The following is a 15858-nucleotide window of genomic DNA, read 5'->3' on the forward strand; positions in this document are numbered from 1 at the left end:
ACAGCATATGTTCATCTAAGCCATACAACTCACCTCTGATCTGAGACATACATGTGTTTAGTGTGAGATGGCTTTATACAACAGACAAGGATATTTAAAAAACTAGCGGTTAGCTTCTACAACTGAGTTGCTAAATTAAAACATAATACTAAAGAGGCTGGATCAGATTAACTTCCAACATTATGGAGCAAAAAAAATAAAAAATTAACAGCTGATTGTTCACTAGTTGGAGACATAGGGCAATTTGAAGCTTTCGGAAGAAAACTTCAAAAGAAAGATTAACGTCCTTCAACAAACATATGGCAAATCAACAGTTAGTTCATTGTTACAGAACGCACCTCAGTTCCATTACTGAACTAACTTATACAAACCTAGTTATGATCCCAAAATTCTAAAATTAATAGCAGATTATTTACCAGTTGGAGACATGCGGCAATTTGCAGCTTCTGTGGTGCGGAAAAACAAAACTTTGAAAGAAAGTTTAACGTCCTTCATCAAGATGAAAATCCAAAAACTTCACCCACTTCCAAATTATTGTCCGTTATAAATGCAACCAACCTTGCAGGAACCGGGCTTTCGAGTTTTCACATTTGAATTTAACAGACCAAGTTCCTCCATCCTACCCTCGAAGGGTGGCATTACCACCAGCAGACTTCATACTAAGATGTCTCTTGGTAAACTTTGATCGTAAAGGCTTTGCAAATGGAACAAAGATCTGCAATTCGCAGCTTTTGCAAATGGAGAGGTTCTGTCTGACGAAGAAGAGAAAGGAAAAAGAGAGACTTTCTCTCTCCCCCATCCCACCCACGTGCAATTACAATTTTTTTTTAACTATTGGCCAATCAATTTGTGTCACCTAACTTGCTATTACTTATTTATATTAGAATTTGTTTTGTTTTTTAATTATTGTCCAATTAATTTGACCACTCTTTCAATATTTTTTAAGCCACTTGTTTGACACTGTTATTTATCTTAAAATTCACTATAAATTTATACGAGCTTTAAAAAATAATTTGTAAAATATTATGAACTCATAATTATTATTTTTTTTTTCTCTTACCATCAAATTCAACAAGGTAATAAAGAAAATTTGTCAATATTTTTATATTATATGTTTTATAATCAATGTTTTTTGGATATTATATAGTATATAATAAATAGACAATTATTTATACGGTATATAATAAATTTATTCAAATTTGCCTAGGTCCTCGCCTAGGTGTAAAGTCATGTGCACCACCTGACTAGAGCTTAACATCCTTTAAAACTTTGCTAATTATACAATTAAGTAATATGACGATACAACAAGAAACGGTGCTAAATCATCATTCAAAGAATATTGTTGTTCAAACCCTACTTCGACTATTTTGAGTAGTCCAAATCCTCTTTTGAATATTTTAGTCAGTGCAAATTCTCCTATGAATATTACGGGTAGTGCAAATAATCTTTGTGCAATTCTTAGACTTAGACCTCGAATGAATGTTCACATTTTTTGGGGACCCCGAACTTTTTAAATTTCACCCCTTCCCTCGAGAATTTTTGGCTTCGCCACTGGTTGCATGACAATCCAAAACGAGAGGTTTACAGATTTGGAACCGAAAGCAATGGCTCTCACAAGAGCTATGGCTTTTCCACTTGCAGTTGACGATGCTAACAGAGCTTTCAAAATTTTCGTGCAGGGGGACAATTTGTCCAAGAATACAACAGAATCATCATCTGATCCATCTTCCTCTGTTAAAGATGATAATATGATATAAAAAACAAGAACATAATCACAAAAAGACCGCAATAAGGCATTGACAAAAAGGTATACTTATTTCACATGTGGCAAACTAATCTAAAATGTTTGTGACCAAAGTACTCAAAATGATTTAAACTGATTTTTCAAAAGAGTGTCTTCTGTAATTGTAATATATTCCTTACTTTTGATTTCAGATTTAGAGCAAGGTTCAATCTTTGTTGGCCCAAAGTTGATATTACACTGCTGCTTTACTAGAACTTGTCCTGATTTTCTTGAGTGGTTGAGGAGATGGTAGTGGTGATTTCTCCCTTGTTTTTCTCGTGTAGCGTTGAAAATCATCCGAGATTTCAACGGAGCCCTTTTCTTCATCTTCATAATCAATCTCGTCCAGAGACGTACCGCTGTTGTATGCTCTTGATCTTTCAGATATTTTGAATGGTTCCCTTGAAGCAGAAGAAATGGAGCAAATTGCAGCTTATGTACTATAGTAAAGGGCGACTTCAAATGTAATTATAATGCCCTTAATCAACATAAACACACAAGCATTGCCGATTTTCATATTATTATCTCTAACAAATGCCAGCCAACCACGCAAGAACCGTGGTTTATTGTTTTCATATGTGAATTTAACATGCCAAGTTCTTCCATCTGGAACACGAAGATGTTGAGAATGAGTCCCACATTGATGGGAGGAGGGACCTTGCATGGGCTTATAAGAGGTTGGTGTTAGAGTAAATGTAGAAATATAGAGAATAATCCGAATGATGACTTTGAGATACAACTTGAATCGTTTCCTTAAAGTGTTATTTGCCCCCACTCGAATGAGTTTGCTAAAGATTTATTGGCAAATCACTTTCAGGATACAACAAAGTATGAAATATTCAATTAGCAAAACTGAATTATATTTCCTTTGAAATAACTAGAAGGAAATTGTATGAATGTGGTGGAGAGAGAAGAGAGTAAGGAATGTAGAAACAAATTTCTGAAAATTGTGTGTGAAACATTATGCCACAATAGGTATTTATTGACATAAAAGCACCCGTTCATGAGCCCTTTCATTTTAGTTAAAGATATACAATCCTTCTTAATAGTGTTAACCCAAAAGACATGTATTCTATTTAGAATTTTCAGAAAATAAATATTGACTAATTACATCTTTTAATTCTAGTCATACAATTTAAGTAAGCTTCATGTCTTTTAACCAAAAGTTGCAGTTCAACCAAAAGGTACAAGGTTGAATTAAATCCAACCTTTCAGTACTATTATTTTTCGCACACCCATGCTGCACAATGCAGCACCAAGTCATATATATATATATATATATATATTATAGTATGTTATATATTATTGAAACTAATAGCTGCAATGCTTCACTCGAAGAGAAGCAATTGTTGAGCAAATACCCAACTTTCCAGCCAACGCGAATATATATAAATATATTCTTGAAATATTTAACAATCCTTCCTTATTTTAAGAATATGGTAAATAATATTATAACAGGGTGTGCTATCCACACACCTCATTTTACTTTTCACACACCCTTGATCATTTCTGTCCGTTGATCTTCTTCAATTCATTCGATTCGACGGCCAAAAATTAAAAAGGTGTGTGAGAAGTAAAATGGGGTGTGTGGATATCACACCCCTATTATAACAATTCTCTCTTTGTAAATAATCACAAGCACACCGATATAATCATGCATACAATAAAGGTGTCTTTCGAATTAAACCTTTAATTAGTGTAAGTAATTCAAGGTTATAACGAATGCGATGGTGATCTAAGTTTAATCGAACTATTCTTATGTTAAAACTGGAATCACTACACACATGACTATGTCTTATTTCCTTAAAGAAATTTCTGAACTAATTAAGCACTATTATGGCTTTGTGTTTCATCCTGGTTTCATGAACATTTACAAGAAAAAACCCAACTCTTGGTAGAAGCGGCACCACTTCTTATGTTCATGTAGGTGATGTTCCTTCCCATGTCCCTACTACTATAGACATAACTACAAATAACCTCATAAGAGAAAACTCATCCTCCTAAACATAGCAGTCTTGCACTGATCATCCAGGAATGAGCTATATATTAATTTTCAGTGCTCTCATAATCACTTATAAATAACTTGTTATTACCCATTAAACTTTTAAACTAGTGATGTTCTAGACAAAGTTAGGTTACTATTATTGGTGGCTAATTTTCAGTAAAGGGTTTTAGACTCATTCCACTAGATGTACTAACTACCAAAGTTGTTGAAAGTGCTTTCGTTAACGGATCTGCAAGGTTAATACTTGATTTAACATAAATAATATTAATAACTTCATCAGTTATTAATTGCTTGACATGTTCATGTCTCAAGCTAATATGTCTAGATTTTCCATTGTATACCTTATTGTATGCTGTAGACAAAGTAGCATCACTGTCACAGTATAAAGAAATAGATGGCATTGGTTGTGGCCACAACTCTATTTACACGTTGTCGCTAATGCTACAAATTCGGATTCCATAGTTGAATGTGCTATACATGTTTGCTTCTTCAAAGCCCAAGAAATTGCTTATTCGGCAATTGTAAAAATCCACCCTGATGTAGACTTATTATCATTAGCACTTGTTATCCAACTTGCATTTGAATATCCTTCAAGTACTGCTGGAAACTCAGAGTAAGTTAAACTCAGGTTAATAGTTCTTTTAAGGTAACCAAAAATTCTATTTATTGCTTTACAATGAGCAGTACCTAGATGACTAGTGTATCTAGAAAGTTTGCTTACTGCAAATGCAATATATGGCCTGGTACAATGCATGACATACATTAAACTTCCAATTACACTAGCATATTCAAGTTGTACAACAGACCTATTTGCTTCTTTTATTTGTAGATGCTTAAACTTAAGAAGCAATTTTTCTATATAATGTGACTGACACAAAGCGTAACCCTTACCATGCTTCTTTACTTTAATTCCCAAAATAGTATCTACTTGATTCAAGTCCTTCATCTTAAATTTTGAATTTATATACTCTTTAGTTTCAGATACACCTTTCATGTTTGTACCAAAAATTAGCAAATCGTTGACATATAAACATATAACAACACCATAATCATTTGTGAATTTAGTGTATATGCATTTATCAGCACTATTATGTCTAAAACCATATAATAAAATGACAAAATCAAACTTTTCATGCCATTGTTTTGGTGCTTGCATCAATCCATATAACGACTTTACTAATTTACAAACTTTCTTTTCATTCCCAGGGAGAACAAACCCTTCTGGTTGTTCCAAGTAGACTTCTTCATCCAAATCACCATTTTAAAATGTTGTTTTCACATCCATTTAATGCACATGCAAATTATATAAGGAATTCAATGCAAACAATATTCTAATTGATGTGATCCTAACTACTAGTGCATATGTATCGAAATAGTCTATTCCATTTTTCTGCTTAAAACCCTTGGCAACCGGTTTGGCTTCAAATGTCTGAATAGACTCGTCTGTATTGTATTTTCTTCTAAACACCCACTTACAACCTATTGCTTTTGATCCTTGGGGCAAGTATACTAAAACTCATGTTTGATTAGATATTAATGATTCAAATTCATCATCTATAGCCTCTTTCCAAAAGGCTGCATCTCTTGAAGTCATTGCTTCGCTTAGACTTTTTGGATCATCCTCAACATTCAACAATATGGGCATTTTTTAAAAAACTTTTTTTCTATTTCCTTGGACTAAAAATACAATAGATTGAGACAAAATACTCTTTGGCTTTTCCTTGGTTCATTAACAGTTTCAGACTATTTTCTTTTCTCACCTTGAGAATGACAAGTAGCTAGATTAGAGAAAGGTGCTTGATCATTCTCTTTTCCAGACATTGAGTAGTCGTTATAAAATTTATTTTCTATAAATTCGACATGTCTAGACTCAACTATTGTATTTGAGTCTAAATGAAGCAACCTATATGACTTTGAATTTTCTGCATATCCTACAAATATGTTTTTAATTCCTCTTGGACCCAACTTGGATCTTTTAGGGTCTAGTGTCTTGTAAAAGGCTACACAACCCCATACTCTCAAATATGACAAATTTGGTTTTCTTCCTTTCTAAATTTCATATGGTGACACATGTGTCGTCGTAGATGTAATTCTATTGTGTATATGGCATGCAGTAAACTATGCTTCTTCCCATAAATGTTTAGGAGTATTAGCATTAATCATCATAGAATTAATCATTTCAGAGAGTGTCCTATTTTTTTTTCTGCGAAACTATTTTGTTGTGGTGTATAGGGTGCAGTTCTTTAATGTACAACACCATGCTCTTCACAAAAGATATCAATTTCATGTGGAAAATATTCACCACCTGTATCACTACGAAAGCATTTAATTTTCCTTCCCTTTTGGTTTTCAACTTCAGCCTCATAGCACTTAAAACACTCAAAAGCTTCAACTTTATTAGACAATAAATAAACATAAGTGAACTTAGAACCTCCTCTTGTTAAAACACCATTAAATTCACATATGTCAGAATATATTAAGTCTAATAAATTTGTATTTCTTTAGGCAGTTGGAAAAGGTTTCTTAGTCATTTTCACTTGAATACATGTTTCACATTTATCATTGTAATCATCATTGCAAGCAATTAAACCAAGTGTGCTCATGTATTTTAAAGATCTAAAATTTATATGAGCTAAACGTAAATGCCATAAATGAGAGGAAAATTCAACAATATAAGCAGAAGAATTCACTTTATTATTATTGCTTAGTTGAATATCCCATCACAAGAATACCCCTTCCCAAGAAACATCCAATTTTTCGACAATATTAACTTGTCAGACTTTAGAACAGTCCTTATACCGTTCTTACATAATAAATTTGCAGACACAAGATTCTTTCTAATTTCTGAAACATGTAGTACATTAAGTAACGTCAATTTCTTCCCAGAAGTAAACTGAAGTTCAACGGTTCCTTTTCCTAGAACTTTGGCGAAATTATGATTCCCCATTAAAACCTCTTGATTGTTCGTTGATGCTTCATATGTCTTGAGTTGTGTCTTCTCGTTGCACACATGTATAGTAGCCCCTGAGTCGAGCCACCAATTGGATGATTTTATTGTCACTATCATATTCAGTTCGGTAATCATGCCAATATGCATCATTGATAACATTGCAACAATGTTATCAATTCCAAAAATTTCCACCATATTTGTGCTATTGGTCTTATTGGCATATTCCTCACTCATTTTTCTGTGTCTACAATCACGAATGTAATGACTTTTCTTTCCACAATGGTAGCAAATTCCATTTGCATGCTTTTGATTGTTGTTGGAATTGGTCTTCTTAAACTTCCCTTTGTCAATTTTGACTTTGAAGTTCTTTTTGTATTTATTTCCTTTGACAACGTGAAGTTTAGAGGAATCTTGATTTACAAAATTCTTATCATGATTTCGAGTTTCTTCTTCAATTTGAATACCCTTTTGCAAATCCTCCAAACTAATATCTTCCACCAAGTGTAGAAGTTTCTTTCTATAGTTGTTCCATGTTTGGGATAATTTTGCCATAATAACCCAAACTATCATAGGATCCGGAATAACTATTTTAAGTTCACAAAGCTTTGAGACCAAGACCAATAATTCATGAACTTGGTGTAGGATGGGTTTGTTATCAAATATAGTGAACTCATAATATTTGAACATTAAAAATTTATCGGTACCTCTTTTCTCCGTTGTGTACTTGTGTTCAAGTGCTTCCCAAATTTCCTTTAGATAATGTGCCCAAGATGTGTCCTCGACATACCAATTCATCTTCTTCACACTTCTTTCGATCGGCAACTATTTTGTCCGTGTCTTTGTCACTTGGTTCACGAGTAGGCTTCAATTTTGAGTCCAACACATATATGATATTTAGAACAGTAAGCAAGAAATGGATCTTGTCCTTCCATCGGGTGAAATTTGATCCATCAAATTTGTCTAGCTTGTAGAAATCTTGATTGATAATCTTCAAAGCCATGTTATCAAACTTGTTCTCCATGACGAAAATAACACTTTAAGATTGTTAGAGTAAATGTTGAATCGTTTCCTTAAAGTGTTATTTGCCCCCAGTCGAATGAGTTTGCTAAAGGGTTCTTGGCAAATCACTTCTAGGATACAACAAAGTACAAAATATTCGATTAGCGAAACCGAATTATATTCCCTTAGAAATAACTAGAAAGAAATTGTATGGATGTCATGGAGAGAGAAGAGAGCAAGGAATGTAGAAACAAATTTCTGAAAATTGTGTGTGAAACATTATGCCACAATAGGTATTTATAGACATAAAATCACCCGTTCATCGAGCCCTTTCATTCTAGTTGAAGATATACAATCATTCTTTATAGTGTTGACCCAAAAGACATGTATTCTATTTAGAATTTTTAGAAAATAAATATTAACTAATTACATCTTTTATTTCTACTCATACAATTTGAGTCAGTATCATGTCTTTTCTTTTAACCAAAAGTTTCAAGGTTGAATTAAATCCAACCTTTCGGTACTATTATTTTTCGCACACACATGTTGCACAATATATATATATATATATATATATATATATATATATATATATATATATATATATATATATACAAGAAATGAGAAGTATTTGATTAATATCATATCAGGATTAATAGGGAATTGGAAACCAAATGAATCAATTATGATTATATAAATAAATAAAACTAGATTAAAAATAGGAGTAATATTCATGATGAGATAATAAATTAAAATTAATTATGCAAATAGATATTTTAAAAATAATTTTATTTCAAATCGGAAACAGACTTACAATTTCGTGTACTGACGATTGATAAGGAAAACAATGGTGCTCGCATGCATCCTTGGTTGAAAAGTAAAAATTACAAGTGTTTGATGATTTTTGTAGTTTTGTGAATGAGCTGAAATATGATCTCTGTTCTAGAGAGAATTCACAGAGTCTCAACTATTCGACTAGTGTCCCTTTCTCTTCCTGAAAATTTTTTCTTTTGTAGAATGAGTCTGAATAATTGAGGTCGGGAATCCCGCTGCTTTCTGTGATTTACATGTGCCAAAAGCTGTAAAGCTGATGAATGATTGTGCTTTTTCCTATTGATTCACGCTCTGTCTGGCTGAAATGATGGATGAATAGTAAAAAGTGATTTTTATTATTTATGAACAGTATCTTGTAGGAAATGATTGCTGCTACTGCTGCTTTCTGTGAAATTCACATGGCTTCAAATCATTACATTTTGAAAATTCAAATTTTACAAATCAAATGGGTCTTGGGCATCTTGGTAATCCGCCCAATCTGCCCATTTGGCGGGTTGAGACGAAGCATCTAATAAGTCTGAATTGGGGTCTTCATCTTCACTGTCACTTTGTAGTAAAGCTGCTTTTGCTATGAGCTTATCTACCATTTTCAAGATTTGAGAGGATTTTCCTTTCTTCTTCGAACTTGAAGTTTTTGATGATTTAGATTTTCCTTTGAGAGAGGATGAAGGACTAATGTCTGATAAGGACTGGGTGTTTTCTGGGATTTTTGGCAATGCCTGTGTTGATGTAGCTAGTGGAGTTACCGCTGGAACAGGTGTAATTGGAAATTCGGATGAAACTAAACTGACAATTTTCCCATAATCAAATTTGTCCCACCATTTGACCCACCGGGCTCTGTAAATTTCACCTGTTTCATACTCATAATTTCATTTGAAGATCCAAGGAACCTTGTATTTTGCCATAAATAATGAAAGAAGAGTAATCCTGTCATCAAAACGGCTTCTGTCAAAATTATTCTGGAAACCAGATGAAAGAAATTGCATGAGATCTTCTGGGAGTAAGCTGGCTGTTGGGCTGTGTGCTGACCACCAATTTGGAAACCAAGCTGGAAAGTTTAACCTGAAACTTTTGTCAAATGTAACGAACCAAGAGTGACTAAAGTCAGATGTTTGGTGGAGGAAAATATTGGTCCATGCTTGAATGTAGTCAAAATAATTATATTTGTTGTTTGGGATAAGTTCGTGTTTGGTGTGAAGTTGTTTGGTATGGTAGAGGGGGTTTCCCCATTACTCATTCAGTCTCACTGAGAATAGCTTGATAATATTGAAGGGTTTTGAAAGGTTCAGTTGGGACATAATGAAAATTTGGGGGTATGATGGTTTTGGCTATTTTGTCTAGTGATTGATTTTTGTTAATGTGATAAGGGATGCAGAAAAGTTGTTCCATAGGATGTTTCTTGACATAAGGAGAAGTTTTAGCAAAGCTTGGTGTTTTTTGGGTTGAATGTGAGGGCATTGATGAATATGGATCATAAAGGCTGGCTAATGCCGTTTGGTAATTTGGTCGAAATTGGCCAACGGTTGATCCTAAAGGAAATCCTAAGGGAACAAATCTGTTTGTAATGGCTAGGGCCGATGAGGAGGAATCGGAAATAAATTCTTGTTTTGCTGGTGGTGAAGAGTGGCTGGAAGCCTTCTCTGATTATTATTGTTTTTATTGATCGACATTCTTCCCCTACAAAAATTCTCTGGTTAAAAAATCTAGAACGCAGTTATGGTTGTCTTTTATGTATTCAATATCAAAATCAAAAATGCTTAATATGGCTTGCCATCGTGCAAAAATTTATTTTGATGCAATGTTTTGAACATCTTTTTGTAAAACATGTTTTGCAGATTTGCAATCGACTCGAACTAAAAACTTTTGATTTAATAAATCATCTTGAAATTTGCTAATTCATAGTACAATAGATAATATTTCTTTTTTAATAGTTCTATAATTAGTTTGTGCCGGATTCCAAACTCCTGAATGGAAACAAACAATTTGTTCAGGAGAATTGGAAGAAATTTTTTACTTGAGGATACCTCCATAATCGATATCTGATGCATCGATTTCAACTATCTTAAAAGAGTTGGGAGTTGGAATGCCAAGACAAGGCAATGTCTTAACATGTGTCTTAATCTGTTTGACAATAGAAGTATGAACAGGAGACCAAGATGGAGGATTATCTTTGAGACAATCAAACAATGGTTTACACTGCTGACGAAGATGAGGGTAGAATTCTAAAACATAGTTTAATGATCCAAGGAATCTTTGTAACTAGGTTTTATCAGTAATCTGATCTGGGAACTTATCAGCAAATTGGATGACTCGATCTATGAGTTGAATGGTAGATTAGTGGATATTATATCCTAAAAATCTAACATTTGTCTGAAACAATTTAATTTTTGAAGCAGAAACAACTAATCCATTGGACTTAATAATTCTAGCAAACAAATGCAAATGTTTACAGTGTTCATCTATTGACTTTGAATAAATAAGCACATCATCAATATAAACAATCGAAAAATGGCTATATTGATTAAAAATTTCATTCATAATATTTTGAAATTCACTTTGTGCATTCTTTAGACCAAAAGGCATTACATTCCATTCATAATGCCCAAAAGGAGTTACGAAAGTTGTTTTGTATTTATCATTTTCATGAATTTGAATTTGCCAAAAGCCTGATTTCATATCGAATTTTGAAAAAATAACTGCTTGAGAAAGTCTCTTTATCAAATCTCTTTTATTGGGGATTGGATATCTAATCCATTCCAAAACTTCATTCAAAGGTTTATAGTTAATAACTAATCTAGGGGTTCCTCTTTCTAATTTTGTGTTCTTCTAAACATAAAATGCAAGACATGACCATGATGACTTACTTTTTCGGATAATTCCTTTATTAAGAAATTCTTGAATTTCTGTTTTGCAGAATTCCATAACTTCTTGACTCATTTGGATTGGTCTAGCCTTACTAGGTATTTTAGACTCATTAAACTCCTTTATGTAAGGAAGTTTAACAATGTGTTGTTTTCGGTGCCAAAAAGCATTAGGAATATTAGAACAGACTTCATTAATAAGTTTCTTTTGAAATTCATTAACGGATTCTAACAAAGACTTATTTGTTAGCTGTTCTTTATTTCATTTGTGATTAATTTCTTCTTTTAAGAAATTAATGTGTTGTGATTTATTAGTGATGATACTAATAGTTTTTGAAATATTGTTTTTCTGTAAAAGTCTTAGTTTTTTTAGATATGTTTCCAGGCAGAACTCAAATGTGACTTTCTGTTCTAAGATTCTGGTGGTCATCCTATTGTAATGAACCTTAAAAGGATATATAAGTGCCAAAAAAGGGAGATCTAATATGACTGGATCAGAAATATTTTTTTATTAAAACAAATGGAGTTTTAAAACAAATATTATTTTGGCAAACATGCGCTTTGGGTATTTCATACTTTAAATGCATTGGTGACTGGTTAGCAACACTAAGTATTTCAGTTGATTTATGAGAATATTTAGTAAGTATTAATCATTCTTGAATACAATTCAAATCTGCACCTGAATCAATCAAAGTAATTGTTTCTAAATGAAATCTTCGATTATTATCTTAATTTTAGAATACCACTTCTGGATTCTTATCTTGTCTAAAAGACTTAAAACTAGATTCTCAGTGGATTGAGAACATAACTCAGAACTGGAGGAAGAACTAGCAAGTTCTTCTTCATGAGGATTTACTAACGAATGTATTTGAATTTTACTAAGGCGAGTATGGACTTCTAAGTTTTCAGACTTTAAAAACCTAATTTCATCTTTAATCGTATTAACTTCCTTTTGGAGGTCTTTAATTGTGATTTCTTTCTTAGACTTATTAAACCTTTCTAAGGTTGTGCTAAGAGAGATTTTTGGAGTTGATTGAGTTTGGTGGCTAGGGCTTGGTTCTTCTGGGGAGACTAATTTTTTAAGTTTTTTAAGATAAAGAGATTTAAGTTCAGGATCCTCTACTTTGCTTATTAATTCAAGTAAAAAATCTTCTTGTTCTTCTTGTTTATTAAGGACTGAAATTTTATTGCAACAAGTGTCAGTACATCCAACCTTGATGTTTAGTGATGAGCTATCGCTCAATGAATTTTGATTATTATTTGAAAATGATGATTCTAAATCATCTTCTGACTGGCTATAGTCTATCTTTTAATTCCAAAACTTGGATTAACTGAAGTCTCTCCTCCTCAAAGATTTTCAATTGATTATTAGTTTTCTTCACACGACATTTATTGGCATAATGACCAAATTTGCCGCATTTGTAGCATTTACCCTTTTGATTTGATTCTTTGGACTGGAATTTCTTGGGAGACCTCTTCTTCCAATTAGAATGTTTGGGTTTCATAAAATTCATTCTTTTCAAAATTCTTGTTTTTATTTTTATTAAATTTGGGTTGTCTTCTATTAGAATATTTGGTGGGATACCTGTTGTAGGTACCTGACCTTTTCTTCTTATTAGAAGGAGCAATAGGAGGTAGTCCATATTGTTCACATAACGTTCCTAATTCATACTTAGCGATAGATTTATCTTTATTAACTTGTTTTGAATTTTCATATCAATACACATTTTCAAACCTTCCTTCTGGATTATATTAATTATGTTTCCATAAGTAAGGGTATGATGCCTTCTTCATTTACTAAAACATTTCTAATTTTATGTGCAAAAAGATTTGGTAATCCATTTATAAATTTTTCTTTCCAAAACGGTTGATTACTATCTTCTCTGAGCATGACTCTAGACATGAACACATCTTTGTACCATCTAAAGTCGATTAGAGTGGGACATCTCAGATTGCTGAGTTGGTCATGAATCCTAGAGATGACATTACTAGGTGTTCCTATGAAATATTCTATAATTGTAAAAAGTAGTGTGTTAATCGCATCAGGGACTCCTTTTCCAATGTGTTCATCAAAACTAGGTATTCCTTCTGTATCTCTTTTAACAGCGTTTTTTATTTCATTTCGAGATTCTTCAGTGAGATGTTTCTCCTACCAGGAATGAAGCATTCCAGTGAAGCCGGTGACCAAGAGGTCGACAATGGTTGATTAGCTAAGACTATGATTGGTAATGTAACTATTAGCAACCATAGAGATGTGCTAGAGTTTATTGAGGAGCTCTTGTTCTGATAATCCATCTATATTTCATTCATAGAGTTTATCAGAAGAGACTGAAAATTGATTTTGGATATTTCGTTCTTCAAATTGAATGTCCGGAGGAGTTGGTCTGGGATACCAGTTCTTTGAGAGAGATATGGGATTAATACGTTTGTTATTAATTCTTTTTAGTTCTAGATTCTGAAAAGCTTGTTCTAATTTTTGAATGGAAGCTGAATCACTTTCAGATTCAGAGGATGTAGGGGTATTTCACGATTGGGATTCTTTAGGGTGGTTTATGACTTGAACTGTTTTTTCCTTTTTTAATTCTAATAACATTTGGTCAATTTTCTGGTATGTAGAAGTAGTACTAGATTTCAAGGCTATTGCCTTTGAAGAGGATTCAGGAAAGTTAACTAGGGGTTTTTCTCTAATTATGGACTTTGGTTGAGAAAGTTTTATCAATTTTGGTTTCAATTTTATCTAATTGTTTTCCAATTGTATGAAGACTCTGATTAGTAAAATTGTTTTGTTCAATGACTGGTTTAACTCCCAAATCTTCCTTGGGAATTTTAAAAGGTGTATATATTTATATATATATATATATATATGTATCATACATAAAATATATAGTATGTTATATATTATTGAAACTAATAGCTGCAATGTTTCACTCGAAGAGAAGCAACTATTGGGCAAATACCCAACTTTCCAGCCAACATGAATATATATAAATATATTCTTGAAATATTTAACAACTGGGCTATTTCTCATACTGCCAATTGGTTTTCTAGTGAAACCTCAACTGTCTTCATAGTATCAGAACAAGTTGTCCCACATGTAAAGCCAAACAGGCACGCGCACTCCATGTCACCCCGTTGTGTTGTCCATGTATTAGGCTTAAAAATTCGTCATAGCCGCTGCATAAGATGCCTCTTGGCAAACGCCAATGGCAAAAACTTCAAAAGAACAGAGAAAATACAAGACAATAAGAAAACAATTGGAAAGAGAAAACTGGGATTATTATATCACAAGATTTTACTATATAAAGCTTACCAATTGATGAAATATGTAGGAAGGCTGCATGGCAACCTTGAAGTGAGGCTTTTCGGATTTGGAATCGATGGCTCTCTGAAGAACTATAGCATCCTCATTTCCAGTCAATGATTTCATCCGTAAAGTGCTTTTGTTTTCGAACTTCTTACTTGAAGAAGTGCTTGTCTCTTTTTTTTGTGAGGCAGAGGAGATGGCAATGGAGATTTCTGCCTTGTTTTTGGGCACGGTGGAAAGTCCTCCAGTATCTCAACAGATTCATCATCATCTTCATCAGCTTCTTCCATCTCCGGACATGGCAGCGGATACTCAATCTCCGTGGCACATGTATCAAATATGCAAACATGGAACTTGGAATTCCCTTCATATCGAAAAACTAGACAATCGCCATAGTCAAGAGGAGTAAAACTCAGAAAACTCGGGAAAACTCTGGAAAACTCTGGCCAACCCTTGTCAAGCCAAACCTCCCCATCACTCCTTGTCACTTCGATTTCCCATTCTGCGCCACTTGGAAGCTTGAAATGTACGGGATTTGATAGATTTTTTTCCATAGTTGTTCCCAAATTTCATCGGAATTCTATGTACAAACAGAAAAAGCAGACAAAAATGCTCAATTACATATAAGTAGCTAGCTAGCTCATCGGCAATTTTCTGACAAAAAAAAGCTGAGATAGATGTGAGTAATTACAAGTTTTGTGTATCTAGATGTTTCATCTGGGATAATCTTGAAAAAATGGGGAGTGGTAGCAAAAAATCTCGGCCGTTCAGTTCGTTCACGATCAGTTTCAGGAAGAAGAGGCATTGCAACACTTGTAGTGGTATAGCGTGAAGCTGTAGCTTTAAATGAAAAATTAGGTTCTCATTCTTCCTTTTCCTACTTCATTGATTAAAATCTTGTTCATTTTCAATTTTTTATCAAGGTCCTTAGGTATTAATAACAACATTAATTATTTCAATAATAAAATATTTTTTATTTCAAAATATATTCATTTAATGTTAAAAATGTTACAATTAGTATATTTATATTTATGACTAAATTTTTTATCATATATTTTTAGTTTTAGTTTGTACCCATTTTTAATTTGCAACCCTTTTTTAATTTGTACCAATTTTCTTTTC

The 15858-nt window shown here is 33.0% G+C and overlaps 1 pseudogene; it reads right to left on the reverse strand.

Moving 5' to 3' along the window:
• Positions 1-1510: 1510 nt before the first annotated feature.
• LOC126602835 (B3 domain-containing transcription factor VRN1-like) lies at positions 1511-15541 on the reverse strand (annotated as a pseudogene).
• Positions 15542-15858: the final 317 nt, after the last annotated feature.

This window comes from Malus sylvestris, chromosome 15, assembly GCF_916048215.2.
Source record: "Malus sylvestris chromosome 15, drMalSylv7.2, whole genome shotgun sequence".
Lineage (NCBI taxonomy): Eukaryota > Viridiplantae > Streptophyta > Magnoliopsida > Rosales > Rosaceae > Malus > Malus sylvestris.